This window comes from Pinus tabuliformis, chromosome 2_1 (assembly GCF_031772625.1).
Source record: "Pinus tabuliformis cultivar Carrire ecotype Pingquan chromosome 2_1, CPIR1, whole genome shotgun sequence".
NCBI lineage: Eukaryota > Viridiplantae > Streptophyta > Pinopsida > Pinales > Pinaceae > Pinus > Pinus tabuliformis.
In genome coordinates this window covers 723,262,289-723,277,733 of record NC_142299.1, presented here as the reverse complement: position 1 = coordinate 723,277,733, position 15,445 = coordinate 723,262,289, and positions in this window count along the sequence as shown.

Below are 15,445 nucleotides of genomic sequence, written 5' to 3'. Positions count from 1 at the left end.
AGGCAACATGCAAAAGGTAACCCATTATTCAAGGAGCTATTTTTAGTAATCAGGGGTTACATGCAAACTTTTTTAGAAATTTCCCTCCAAGTGTCACTTTTTCCTAGATTTGTGGCATGCGCGTCTTCACGCCAAACTTATTTATTCGACACATCAGAGCTCATTCCCACATCGATCTTGGAGCTCTGACATCCCCCAGCACATCCAGGACTCTTCGACACATCTGACTCAGCTATTCATGGGTAAGTGGCTTGAACTTGTCTTTTTCAACAAATCTCTCGCTTTTGTGTATTCGCTTGTGTGAGTGTTGTTTTCTTGCTTTCTCTGAATGCCTACTGTCACTTACATATATTCTAGCATGTACTAGCTCCGCTGCAATTTTCATTTCTATCTCACTGTTGTTGCATGCATGAAACTGTTTTGTAGAGACATTCGCCCAACCAGAAAACAACCTCACCCACATGCATGTTAATCTATTTTCTCAATATTCCATTCATGTTTTGATGCATTGTTTATCACTTATGCTATCAGTTAGTGTCACCATGCTTTTCATCGACTTACTTGATTTCAGTTGCCTGTCAACGAGTCGAGATAACCTTGGTCCAGTCTCTGCCTTCACCAAGGTTGCATTGTGCAATCTGGAGAAGGAAGGCCCACTTTCCTCTCCATATTTGCGCATTCTGGCCCAACACTGACCTCCTAGATTGAATTGCACATTTCTAGAGGTCAGTGGCTGCTTGGCCCAAAAAAATGCAAAAATTGTCCCTAGGCCAGTAGTCTTTCCCAGCTGGAATTGTACATTGTGCAATCCCAGTAGCCAATTGCCCAATTGGATTACGCATTTTATAGATCCAACAGCCAGTCCAGCCTCCTAGTTAGTCCAGACTTCCTTTTGTGCAGTTCTGGTAGCTAGTCACTCAGCCTCCTAGTGAAATTTGCGCAATCTTTCTCATCAGTTCCCTAGGCATGTGATGTGACCTTCCCCAAATTTTCTTTGTTTTCACTGACATATTTCTTCACATGCATGCTTCTTGTTTCCAGATGTTTCAGGTCTTCATCTGTCTCAATGGCTTCCAAGAGAATAGGGTCCCAGGACATTGATGGTGTTGCAGTTGGAACAACAGTTGAGCAGGTGTCCTCTAGCATGTTGATCTACGAAGATACAAAGTTGTATCTAGACAAGGACATCAAACTGAAGTGGAAAGAGGTGAATGAAATGTTCACATGTACTTTTGGGGAAGACCTTGAAGACCGTCAGGTGTATGTGAACATTCATAAGTCCGACCTATACCAGATTGCATGCAGATACCCCGCATTCCAATGTGCAAATATGATTCACTAGATGGTCTCCCACACTGACCTCGAGACAATTACCTTGAGCAATGTCAGTGGGATGAAGCTTGCAACCTTCTCAGCATGAGATTACAATGAGATGTATCAGATGGACGAGCCCATGGCTGTCATGACCCCTCCATTCAACTTTCCCAATAGCAGAGGCCACTTCGGAGATATTTTGAAGGATTGGATAAAGGAGCCAACTTGTTTCAAGATGACCCCTAATCAGATCTATAAGACAAAGATATTGAGGAAGGCATACCAATACTTGGTCATATTCACATGTTGACTGAGTGGCCAAGCAAGCACTGAGACCTTCCTTCATAGTTGGGTGGTTGCACTGGACCAACTGGCTAAAGAAGGAAGACCATGTAACTAGTTCGACATACTAGCTCATCAGTAGAAGGAGCAAGTTACAAAGGCTCGACAGTCACCCGAAGGCATGCATGCAGAGATTTATATGTCTGGCTAGATTCTAGATGCATTCTATTCCTGACATGAGTTCCTGGGCTTAGAGTGGGCATGGTCACCGATGAAGATTGTTGTGAGCACATATTTCAAGCTATTCTCTAAGTGCAGCTTCAAAGGAGTGATCAAATGGTTGTCCAACCATCTTGTTTCCCAAGTGTACAGGTTGATATTCGAATAGGATCCACCCTTCATGTCAGAAGAAGTGATGAAGGCATTTTTAGGCATTTTAGATTGGGATGCCTCACTAAACAGCACGTTCATCTGTGTTTTTAGCGCAAAGAAGCATCCACATGTTCTGCCAAAGTTTTCTTTGGATGTGCTTGTCATGCAGGAAGTAGCGTATCATATCTCAACAGGATTAACAACTAGGCTGCAACAAAGGAAGAAGTCACCTTGTCCCACTCTTCCATTGCGGATTAGGTTATACAAGATTCAGAGCATCAAGCAAGAAGATGTCGAAGCTGAATAAATGAGGAAGTACCCGTTAGACCTCTGAAGCTTCAACCCCTATGACCCACATTGCATTGTGAAGGATCACTACATGAGAGTTCAGTTCAATTGGATCCACTGGGCATTTCAATGGGCCAAGGAAGCCTCATGGAGGTATTGTTACCATTACTCGAGACCCAATGAACATGTCAATTTCACCATAGAATGGTTAGCACGATAGCATAAAGTAGCACCATGGAGAACACCAACAGTAGCAGCAATAGCAGCAATAGCAAAGACAACAGAGCCAAGCATACCTATGCATGACAAAGGGAAGAGAAGGATTGTTGACCGCATGGAAGAGGAACAAAGCTAAAAGTTTTGAGCAGATCCACTTGTAGAACAAGTAGCTATGGCTATTCAACACAAGAGGCAGCAGCATGACAAGAGAATCACATGAAGGTAGAGGGATAAGAAGAGAATGGAAGAAAAAAAGAAGAAGTTGCATGAGATGAGGTAGCAATTCCAGAAAGAACAAGAGCTGCGCCAACATGGGAAGGATGCGCAGTAGTAGCAGATTCAAAAGGGAGCACATCACGTGTAGACAGACAAAGCAGCACCCATACAAGTAGTTGATTCTTGAGAACAACTGTCATCAAGTGAACAGGGTGAACCCTCACAAGGAAAAGACTTTTCTCATGAGACAGAACAAGCTCTTCAACAATTGGATACAGACATGGAGCAACCAGAGTTGGAATAGGACACTGACCTCGTGCCTCTCCACAAAGAGGTCAACTCGCTTGCTTCAATGCATCCAGATGATGAGAAAGTCTCTAATTACCAAGGAGGCATTGAGATCCTAGGTGGTCAGCCAGAAGCAGATATGCACAAAAAATCCTTTGATGAATCTAAACATAGAGTTGTTTAGCCTGAAAGAGTACCAACTTTGGAGGACCAGACATCCCCTGTGCAAGTTGAAGAACAAGTGATCGTGACTGATGTGCACAAGGACCCAACTGCTTTAGCTGATGAAACTAGACTGTATGATGAAGCCACTAGCTCTAGTGTTCTATTCCTCATAGCTGAGAATGAGTGAATGTTGAAGGAACTACAGGTGGCCATGTAGGGAGGAGACTTGGTGACGATGTCCGCCTGAGCTAAACTGAAGAAGGAAATACTAGAGGAAGTGTTGTCCTTAGACACGGTTATGCAAGCATTGTACTCCAAGTTCAGTACCATGCATTAAGTAGCCATTCATCTTCACGGATGGCAGCATCCATGTGTGAGAAGAGCTTGCATATTGAAGACCATACATGTTGCCATTAATAGCATGTGAGCATGAACGATGAAGTATAAAGGAGGCTCGCTTCATTTGCGAAAGATGATGATGGCCAATGTGGTCAATCTGCAAGCATGTATTAGGAGTCAGATCTGGAACTATGAGGACCTACCACAACTCATCACTGGCATACAAGCTTCCCATGCATGAGTATTCAAGAGCATGGAGTTTTTTGTGCACACATATGCAATTCCATCACTTAGGACTCTCACCCAAGCGAAGACCAAGAAGCAGTTCCAACAAGAGCTTGACTCGTACTTCGACGTGTTGATGCACATCGCCACCAGCCCAGACTTGCCTATCAGTGCAGACATCATGCACAAGTATGTTGCTGGTCCAGCCACATTGAGGAAAAGGATGTGCATGCTTTCAAATGAGTTGGACAGAGGAGCCCAAGCAATGTACCTGGATGCCATGGAGGCAAGGTTCAGGCTCCAAATAGATGTCACAACGGAACACATGGACACTATCAGAGACTACCAATCTTGGCACCAATATGTTGTTGTTGATCAGCATGAGGATGTCAAGCAGGTGGACATCTATAGTTGTCTAAGTCAGAGTGGTGTCTAGTTTGGCTTGTTCAAGCCATTATTCACATGGGCACATGTGCATTGTAATGTTGAGTCATGTCAAGTGTAACTCAAATATCAAGAGTGAATGTAACAGCCATAGAGTAGGTGAAGAGTCATGAGAGTAGTTGAACAGTCATAAAGGGGAATGTCAAGGGTCACCACACCCTTTGCTATAAATAGTCCCTCATAACTCATTGTATAGGATTTTGGTAAGCCAAGCTTCTACTCAGACTATCTTGAAGAAGGATTGGACAATATTGTAACGTGCCATGTCTTCTCCACTGCACAAAGCTAGTACATGTCTTTGGAGGAGCAAACGGATATGGCTGTAACATTCCACTGATGGGGCTAGCAGGCTTACATGGTGTATTGTATGGTTGTGACTTACACTTCTTTATATAATAAAAGCCAACACATTTTCATGCATATGTTTATATTGTAATCAAACTGCTCCGGATGCCTTAATGATATATGTTGTTTAACTTACGTACTTGTATATGAATTGATTTGTATGCAATTATATGAATCTTGTTGTTAATCTATTGCATATGTTGTTAATTTTGTCACCGTTTGTGTCGACTACTCTACTAGACATCAGACAAACCTTTCTCTGAACCTTGTTATATCAACCATCACACTTGTCTCAGACTGATCCTTGAGTGTTGTTTGTGTTATCTTACCTTGTATGTTGTGACTTCCGTGTCTGTGTCGGCTGCTCTGTCGGAAGCTGTGCGTGTCCTTTGTGTTGTGTGTTCCTAGTGGAGTTGGGACTGATCCCTTTCAACCTGGAACTCACCTTCACCTTCCTCTCCATTCGAAGTGTTGGAACGTCTCATACTCATTCCTTGACTCATTATATCAGTCACACCCTTGCTACTGAAAAAGTTATCTTACTTTCCTCTTTGCGACATCACATTCAATGGATTACCTTACGACCCACCGCTAGGACTCCCGCACCAAACAATTTGAGGTCTAATTGGGACTTCTTACCGGGGAGATCCCCTTGACGTGCTGGTAGGTCCAACACCATCAATAACTCCTATGCAACCCCAAAAAGACCGAATTCTGTTTTCGTATGGAATTTAGGGTTTTCTGCTACTTAGGCTAGCATTTGATCAGTTTTCAAGAATAGGATTTAATTATCATATTTGATATCTTCAGCTTTGCATTAGATCTCATAAACATTTCACATTATTCTTCAAGTTTTCCCATGCATGAAATAGGCAACTAGATAATGAATTTATGCTTTCTTAGTTGATTAAATTTTTTTCTTGTTTGACATGATTTATGGATAAATGCTAATGATTGATGCAGCACAGGGGTTTTAGCAGCGAAGAGAGATTTCATGACCAACAACCCCATCCTAACCTCATTCATCCAAAATCATCAAAAACCACTAAGTCCCTCACCATTTTCATCATTCCATAAGAACATTTCTCCAATTTTGTTGAGAAAATCCAACCATCTCACAAACTTTGTTTTGAGTTCTGAAGGAGTCCTAGCCACTCCCTTTCCTTATTTCTCTCACCATTCACCTAGCCTAAGCCCTATACCACCTTCCAAATCCCTCCTCTTGCTCTCGGGCGGATCCTATAGGAGTATAGGGGATCCTGTAGGAGCATTAGGACATCCTATAGGAGGCATTAGGACATCTTGTAGGTCTACATATAGTGTCCTGTTTTGAGGCCGAATTGAGGAAAAAACATCTAATAAGATAGGAGAAGACCCCTACTTCCCTCCCAAGCTATCTAATCATTCACCATCATCCCTAATCCACCTGCCACATCACTAAGAGGATTTAGCATTCTCACTTTACACAAAAAAGACACAAATGAAAAAGAGAGTTATTGTGTTCATTTACATGCACAACAGTAGAATGTTTGGTTATTTTAGATTACATGCCAAGGACTGTAGGATTACACACATATTAACTTAGCATTATTTTGAAGAAAATCCTCTTAGAAATATTTAGATGAATGGTGTGTTTAAGCAGTTGATTTCAGCCTTTCCTTAATATAGTAGACAGGATTTTAGGTAGTGTAAATTTTGTTTTTCCTCATTGGTAATCAAGCTTCTTCTGAATCAATAGAAGGCTGGTTTGAGAAACCATAGTGGTCTATCGTCAGCTTAGCAGTGAAAAAGAGTGGACTCATCACATACGCTTATGTATGCAACATTGTCACCTCCAAGTTTGTATGAACCTCGGGTTGATAAAGTAAAGTTAGTAGCCCCAGGAGTTGCAGCATTCTTGCTGCAATACTAGTGTTCATCAGTTAGACAAATATGATTCTAATCAAAAACTTCTGCCCAAGTGCAACGATTGAAAAAAAAATAGAAGCTAATGAATGCAATGTTACATGCATACATCCTTAGAGATTGTGGGTGTCTTAAAAGAGTTAATTAACAGAGAACATGTAACAACAAAAACCCATTAAATCACACCACCTATAGCTATTTTTTACTGAGAGGTAAAGAATGAAACTCAATAATAAAAATATTAAAATTGCAAGGTAGTAAATTCATTAAAATAACTCAACAATAAAAACAAATTTCAGAAAATATTAATGCATCTAAAGAACTCAAACTAACTCTATAAAAACCAAAATGACTCTACTTTGGAATGCTCACTTCCCTTATTTATAAAAAAACAATAATTTATAGAAAACTCACTACAGACATCCAATCTTTAACAAATATTATAATTTATGTTTTACTAATGATTTTCAGGTCTCATTTTGAGAAACAAATATTCAAATTCAATTAATGAAGTTGAAGAGCAAAGCTAATATAGGGTGAGCGTTGAATAATGTTGTGGATGAAAATTGACATACTCATAGTTTTCTAGCTAACAATAAACTGACTATTGTTGTGGATGCAAATTGACATACTGATAGTTTTCTAGTTAACAATAAACTAACGGCTTGAGGGAGACGAATCAGTATTGACTCTTCGACTCTCTACTATCTGGAGGGCCCTAAAACCCCATATTCATTGCAGATTCATAACCTGCATGTGGAGTCCAGAGCCCAATCATCCTCTCTGGAGGTCTATATGTGCACCTTCAACTCAACTACTTAAGCCTTCAAGCTTCATTTTAGATTATTTGTATTTTATTTCTTGTTGTGTACTCTACAATATATAATGTCTATATAAGATTTTGAACCTACAGGTTGTAACCTATTGTCCTTTAGTGGCTTTCAATTAAATGATGAGAAGTATGCCATAATGCCATTAAAGGAGTATCCTCTACAAATTTAATGATACTACAGACCCATAATCTAGAATTTAAAGCGAGTGAATATATATCTTAGATTAGCTCTACTCTCGAGTAGGTCGAGCTAAGTTGGACATTGATGAGTGTCTAACTTCATCAAGTAATGGTCAGTGGTAGTTAGAAAATAAGTGAAGAGAAATAAGAACCATCATAGGTCCATTAAGTAAGGGATCTAATATCCCCAGATAGGGATCGAATTTCTTTATGTACAAACTTCTTTAGAGTGTAAAATAAAATGTGTTAGTTTTCATTATTTAAATTGTATTTTTGAATGCTATATACATTTTAACCATAAAGCTTAATTTCTTCATATATACATAATTTTTTTTAAATGATATATAATATATACATAATTTTTTTCAAATGATATATAATATATATATAATTGACATTAAAATATTTTACATAACAGTTATATCAAGACATTTTATAGTGAAAATTAAAATAATTTTTATTATTAATATATTTTTACATATATGTCAATATTAATTCATATTAAAATATTTTATTGATAACCCACACTAAATATTTTTCTATATACAACATTAAAATATTTTATTTTAACAATCTTTTTTCTATATATAGATATATATGAAGTTGATATTGACAAAAATTATTTAACATAGGTCTTCAAATAGTTTATCTGACTCTACTGTTAAAATAATATTGAAAAGTATAATATTTAAACATTTTACTCACATTCTTTTACTTCTAATTATTTTATAGCATATTCATTTCTTTTTAATTATAGCGGACATTATTTTTCTATTTAGACCATAATTTTTATTTTAAAGGGACATGGATGGATGACAAACTTACACATCCCTTCTCACTAGGATGTAGAATGAGCCTCTCGGCTCAATTAATAATGATTTCAAATAATTGTTGCATGTCAAAAAAAAGTTTTCCGCAATTTTAAGCACATTTACAAAAACATATATAAAACTTTTTTAGCCATAAAATACCTGCAAAATGCTTCCATCCCTATACTGCACTCATACTCATATCTTAGCTCAGACGATGATTTGTACATCCTGCATATAGCTATACAACCAAAAAACACTGCACTTGCAACAACAATATGATTTGCATCCCCACATAAGTTGAAGGATAGTAAGTGCAATGTCGTGATTAGATTCGAATTAGATAATAGTTCTGCAGCTACAGACACGATCACGGATATTAAAAAAAGCATAGTGATGGTCTAAAAAAAAAATTCAGGAAGAAAAAAGTAGGATATTATATTATCAGATAAAAATATACATGATATTTCACATCATATCGACATTCCTGGAATGTATGAGAGCATAGTGCAACACAATCCCAATAAAAAGGACATGTAATGTTATATAATTTCTTAGGCCATATGCCCAGAAGCAATGATCAAAGCATATGAAATGCAATGATATATTCAGAACCCTGGAACCACATGAAAAGACATACTATCATATCATGCAATGTTGGTAGTTTCGTCCCATGGCTCTGGGCATTTGTATAGCTAGACAAAAAGACATATACACAAAAATTTACAAAAAAGAGAAGAAAGTGTAGAGAGAATTATCCAGGAAATGGGAAGTCCCCCATATCAAAAATATTATGTTCCCATGTAATCTCTAAGTACCATTTTCCGATCAACCCTTGTAATCCCTTTTTGGATAGTCTATCTGCTTCCTTGTTCTGCTTCCTACCAATATGCTAGATTGCGGAGCCTCCATGGAGTTGCCAAAGAAGATCAATCCGCTCCAGCCAACCCTGTAACATGGGATTGTTTATGGAGGCTTTCCCCGATACCTGATCAATGATGATCTTTGAATCACCATATATATGTAAGTGGGGGTTATCAAGGAAATTGTTGAACCATAAGAGTCCCCATAGGGCTAATGCTTTCGTCTTGGTGTTGGTGCCACAACCTCCATTCCAATAGACCATGTAAGACAAATCAACAGTCATAACAATCCAAAAACCACATGCAAAGGAATTCCTTTGTGCAACTCCATAAAAAAACCCCATCAGATATAAGAACTGCATATTGATTCGCTTTTGTAGTGTGTTATTAGTGCATGAGGATTGAGTAGAATATATAGAGAGATTTGTGGTGATTCTATCAAAAACCATATGGAAATCTTTTGGAGAGTTCTAGAAAATATACCTATTTCTCCAATTCTAAATTGCCCAGAAAAGAAAAAGTGGAATGGCACTCCAAGAAGATTTCTGATTACTCCACCATTTTAGAGAGTCCACAATGCAATTATGATGTATATATGGGAAACCAATGAGAGATGATAACTTTTTCCATACCTGTACAGTATGCGGACAATGAATAAAAATATGATTCTTATTTTCAGCATCTCTTTTGCAAATAAAGCACATTTCAGGACCATGCCATTTCCTTTATGCAGATTCTCCCAAATAAGATTTCTATTGTGGTAGACCAACCATGTGAAGATGATAATTTTAAATGGAATTTTTGTTTTCCAGAATGCATATAAAACTTGGTGCTCCCCCTATCTAGCATCCGATTTGCAAAGGGTTGAATATGTGTCAACCACAATGATATTATCCGATGCCATATTCCCCAACCATATGATGTTATCTTGTGTTTCTGAATGGCACATGCCAAGGTGTTTCATAGTATAAATTATCTGATTCCACTCCAATTCCATTAGTCCATCAATCCTATCTGCTGAGAATTTTTCCACATGGGGACCAATTCTTGCCAACCGTTAATGACTTGGCACCAGAAATATATGCCACATCCATTAAGGAGATGAATAACCCTCTCAAAGAGAAAACATTCAATTCCAGCACTGAGGATTGGGTCTATACCAATAAGAATGTGGTTTCCCGATTGAAACTTCCATGCAAGATGACGAATAAATATTTTTTCAATTTTCAGAAAACTAAGCCAGATAGTCGATCCCTGTTTGATGCCGATGGTGGATTTCCTGTACCAAAATATGAAGTCTTTATCCTTAAGATATTTGTGTTGTACGATCTTAATCCATGTGCCAGATCCAAATAAACCCCTCCAAAGGGATTTAATCAGCAGTGACCCCTCAAACTGACGGAGGTCCATGATTCCCCATCACCCCATACCCTTAACGAAAGTGATGTTGGATAATTTGGCCAAGTGGTAGTTTTTCCTTTCGTGGCTCCCCCCCCTAGATGAAGTTAGCCATTAAGTGATTTAGACAGTTTATAATAGAGGCATGGATGTAAAATAGGTGTGCCCAATAAACCCCCATCTGAGACAAGACCTCTTGGGTGAGTATAACCAACTCGCTAGTGACAGGCACCTAAACTCCCACCTAGATATCCTTTTGTAGAAACAATCAACAAGCCATTTCCAATTAGCAATTTTGTAGCAACAGGGTTTGATACAGTATCCAAGGTATTTCATACCATTTTGTATTGGCATTCCCTCAATGCCAAATATACCTTTGATATATGTAATAGACTCCAAGTCACATTGTCTATGATATAAAATAGATTTCTTAACATTCATATGCAAGCCAATAGCATTTGAAAATCTATCGAAAATGTGAAAGAAACATAACCAAGAAAAACGACATAGCATACCCATGATGAGAATATCGTTGACAAAGAGATTATGTGAAATGATGATGTTGTTTCCCATCTTTAGTGGCTGGAATTGATCCTCCATAACTGCTTTTTTTATGTGTAAGCTTAAACCATCCATCACCAGGATGAAGAGTTGTGGGGAGAGGGAGCATCCATGCTGAAGACCCTGGCCATCACGGAAAATTTTTGTTGGATATCCATTAATGATAACAGCATAGTTGACATTGTCAACACAAGCCATAATCCAATCAACACATCTAGGTCGTAATCCAATTTTGATGAGGACAAATCAGAGGAAGCCCCAATCCAAGTAGTCATATGCCTTCTGAAGGTCAATCTGTAAGATAGCAACATTGAAATGCTTGGTGTGGATCATGTGCATGCCCTCTTGTGCATTTGCAACAAAGTCATGAATAATCCTATCTTGGAGAAAACCATGTTGTTCAGGAGTGATATAACAAGAAAGAGTACTGCGCATGTGGTCGACAATGGTCTTTGATATGATTTTTTATATGAGATTACAGAGTGATATGGGCCTGTAGTCAGAGAAGCACTTTGAAGAGTTGTGTTTGGGAATGAGAGTGATATATGTGGAGGTGATATGATGTTGTATAAAGCCCATGGTCCTCAACTCCTCCACCATGCCGAATATATCTCCTTTGAGGAGTTCAAAAAAGTGTGTGAAAGTTCAACCATCCTTCCGTTAGGACCCATACTTTTGTATTCCTTAAATGATTTAAGGATGCCTAGTAATTCATCCTTGGTGACTTGCTTATAAAACTCACCATTTTCTCTGCATCAAACATAATTGGATAAGGATAAATCTTCCAAATTAGGTCCTCAACAATAATATTTTCATTATGGCCATATGCCTTTTGAAAATATTGTACATCAACATTACTAATCCCTTCCTGTGACCAGAGAATATGTCTGTCAGCATCATTAATCTCCCATATGGTGTTGATATTGTGACAATGATTTGCATAACAGTGGAAGAATCTTGTGTTGCGATCACCTTCCTTAATCCACAACGCCCTTCTTTTCAATCTCCATGTGGATTCCTCAATAAAAAGGAGATTCTTCTTCCTAAGTTCAAGGGTATGAATATGGGACCGAATAGTAGCAGAAAGACAGTGGGCAGACATCATGGGCCAAATCGAGTCCAGTTGACTTTGAATGTCAATGAATTCACTTTTAAGGTCCCCAAGCTTCTACTTCTGCCAGTATTTGACGTTCCCATGGAGGGAGTCAAGTTTATCAAGAATGTTAACCATAGGGGAAGGGCCAAGAACACAATTACCACCCCAAGTCTCCAACACCAGTTTGTTAAAATCATGATTCTCCAACCAAGATCTATTGAATTTGAAGGGGGTGCCCGTGTGAATTTCCATTTTCCTCCATTGTAGTGTGATAGGCCTGTGATCAGATATAAAATTGTTGATGATGTCAGCACAGACATCACCAAGATGACCCAATAACTGTTCGTGGATCAGAAAACGATCCAATCTCTTAGCAACATATGTCGTGCCAGTACAACCATTGTCCCATGTGGGGGCAATATTGGCAGGGAATATTTACAGGGGGTCGTTTTTCCTGTGGCAACCCCAACCTTCATCCAGATTGATAGTACAATTTAGGTCCCCAACGATGATGAGTGAATCTAGTTCCATCATCCCAAAAGAAATAAAGCTGTCCCATAAGATGTATCTATCCATGTATGGTGCATATATGCTGAGGATGTGTACATGGCTAGGCAGGCCGTGTATGCTACCTTTTAGCAAGATACCCAAAAAACACTTGTAGGGCTTTATTTTGATCCAACTAGGGTCCCATAAGTCCACCAAACCTCCAGAGAGACCCACAACAGTAATAGCAGATATGTACTAGTTCAGAAACATTTTCCGAAATTATAGAACATCTTATCAAACACTATGCATGGATTCTTGAATGAGAATGATGTAAGGATGCAGAGAGGATAAAAGATGTTTGAGAGCCAAGTATTTAGGGGAAGCCCCCAGACCCTAGATATTAAGTGAGATAATGCAAGTCATGAGAGATCACTGTCAGGGAACTGTGCTCTAAGGGCCCGTGAAGGAGGGATGTCAGCAATAGGGACATCAACTAGAAAACGATCCATGGGGGAGGTTAATGGGTTTGTCTTGGGATGTCCCCAAAAATGTCAGCTACCTCGGTTTTGTTTCTGTCGGATGGTAATGTTTCCTGTCGAGGTAGGGCTGATGTGGGGGGAGGTAGAACCCCTCGGTTTGTGGATAGTGAGAGTACGTAGGTCCAATGTCTTTCTTTGTAAGAGGAAGTCTAGGACATTCTTGATAGAGTTTCTAGGAGAGGCAATAGGAGAATTAGGTGGAGTAATGCTAAGACTAGGATCTTTATCCTTGAATTGATGATGGAGTGGTAACGGGGAGGGTATATATGAAGTATGCGAGGTAGATCACAGTGTGGAGCCGAAAAAGGGGTAGGTATTTCCTGATAGGGAGTCAATTCTTATGGGGGATGACATTTGAATGGGGCAGGACTTTCAAGGAGTGGAAAATCGAATTTGGCAGAGGCATTTGGGGATGATGGAACAGAAATAGGAGATGGAACAAAAGAGCCAAATGCATGAGGGCGATTAGAATTTGGGTCCCAATGCATCCCTGAATACTGTGAATATTTCTTATGTGGCGTAGCCTGATGTCCATTGAGGCTCGGTTGATCCATATCAGAGCTGGACACTATGGAACCATTGTAATATCTCATACCATGAAGGTGACCACCCTGTCGAGGAGGACACGGACCCCGTAGATGACCTATCCGGTGACAAAGAGAGCAGCGGAAGGGAACCCTGCAGTAGTCCAGCCTTTGGTGAAGATTGGTGTCACCCCAATGAAGTTCAATGTGATCCGGAAACCCCACACAATACTCCTTTTCCATGAGAATCTAAGCGAATCTCTTGTTCTGTGCCCCCAGACAGTGCGGATCAACATACACAAATTTGCCGATGGCATTTCCAATATCAATTAAAGCTTGTTTGGTCCATAATTCAATTGACAGTCCGTGCAATTTCACCCAGACTAGTTTGTTTGTTGGCGTATTATGAAGAGGACTATACCCAATATACCACTTATGAAGGGCTAGGAAGCTCTTACCATGAATCCACGATATAGCTTTGATTTTCTCTAAGTCCTCCTGACTGAGAAAATGAAAACTATACCAACTTTTCAGCAGTTGAACAATGGTTGCTAGGTATCCGAGCATCGTTCTCCATTTCTTTTCAACCCAATTACGCATCTCAGAGTCTTCCATCTCTGAAAAATACCATCTGCCAATGAGAGCTCATTTCTCAAGACTAGTAATACAATCCACCATAACAATGTTATCCAAAGCTAGAGCCAGAGGTGGTGGAATGGTTTTAATACAAGGATATTTGGAACTTCATTCATGTAAAGCATGCCTTCCACCCCATGACATATGAGGCGATTGAGCAACATCTGGCTCCCTATCATCCCCGAGGATGGTATGCCATGCATCAAGCGAGTGTGGGCCACTGTGGTGGACATGGCCAGAACAACCAATGCGCAGAGACTCGGCATCCATGGTGGCACGGATTAGAGCCGTGTTGGCAGACACGTCAGATTCATTATCCGCCATGGGATGGAAATTCGAGGGAGGGACATTGAAAGAAATCTGATCCCCCTGACAAAGTAATTATGGGAGGTAGGGAAGTAGAAGAGAAAAGGAGGTGAGATTGACCCCAAATAAAGTCCACCGTACCTTGGGATCCCCAAATTAGCAAAAACGAGGAAGAGTGTGTGTGTGAGGAATATATATTCGCTCACAAAGAAAGTGGATGTCGTTAGATGTACAACCCAAAATAGGAAAGAGTATGGCCACTGACAGAAGGAATAATTAACATATTTGGAATGATGTGAAGTTAATGATCACATGATAAATTGTCCAGGATGATGTGTTGCCGTAAATCAATGTGTTTTCAGTAGGAAAATGTGCCACCCACTGGCCGGGAATAATAAAACAACTGCCATAAGGCGAAAAACCGGCAGACGGAAAACTGAAACCAATGAAAAGCCAGTAACACTGGAACGTCAAGCTTTGGAAAAAACCAATGAAGGTGGAGAGAGACTATGAAGAGGAAAGCTCATCATAGCACCAAGCACAGGGTCGTCATACCAGGTCAATGGTGAAACCCAAATAAAAATCCAAGAGAGTATCCCACCAGAAGGAAGGGCCAATGGAAATAGAATTATATGTGAGAAATCACAGTGGGAAATCATGAAACATGTATACAGTGGAATGGAATTAAAAGCCCAAATCACAACAACAACAGTAGCAACCAACACATTTGACCCAGAGGTTGCATAAACGAAAACCAAACTGCTTACAAGGTCTAGTAATAACAATGGAGTATGTCAATTGGGGCCAAGA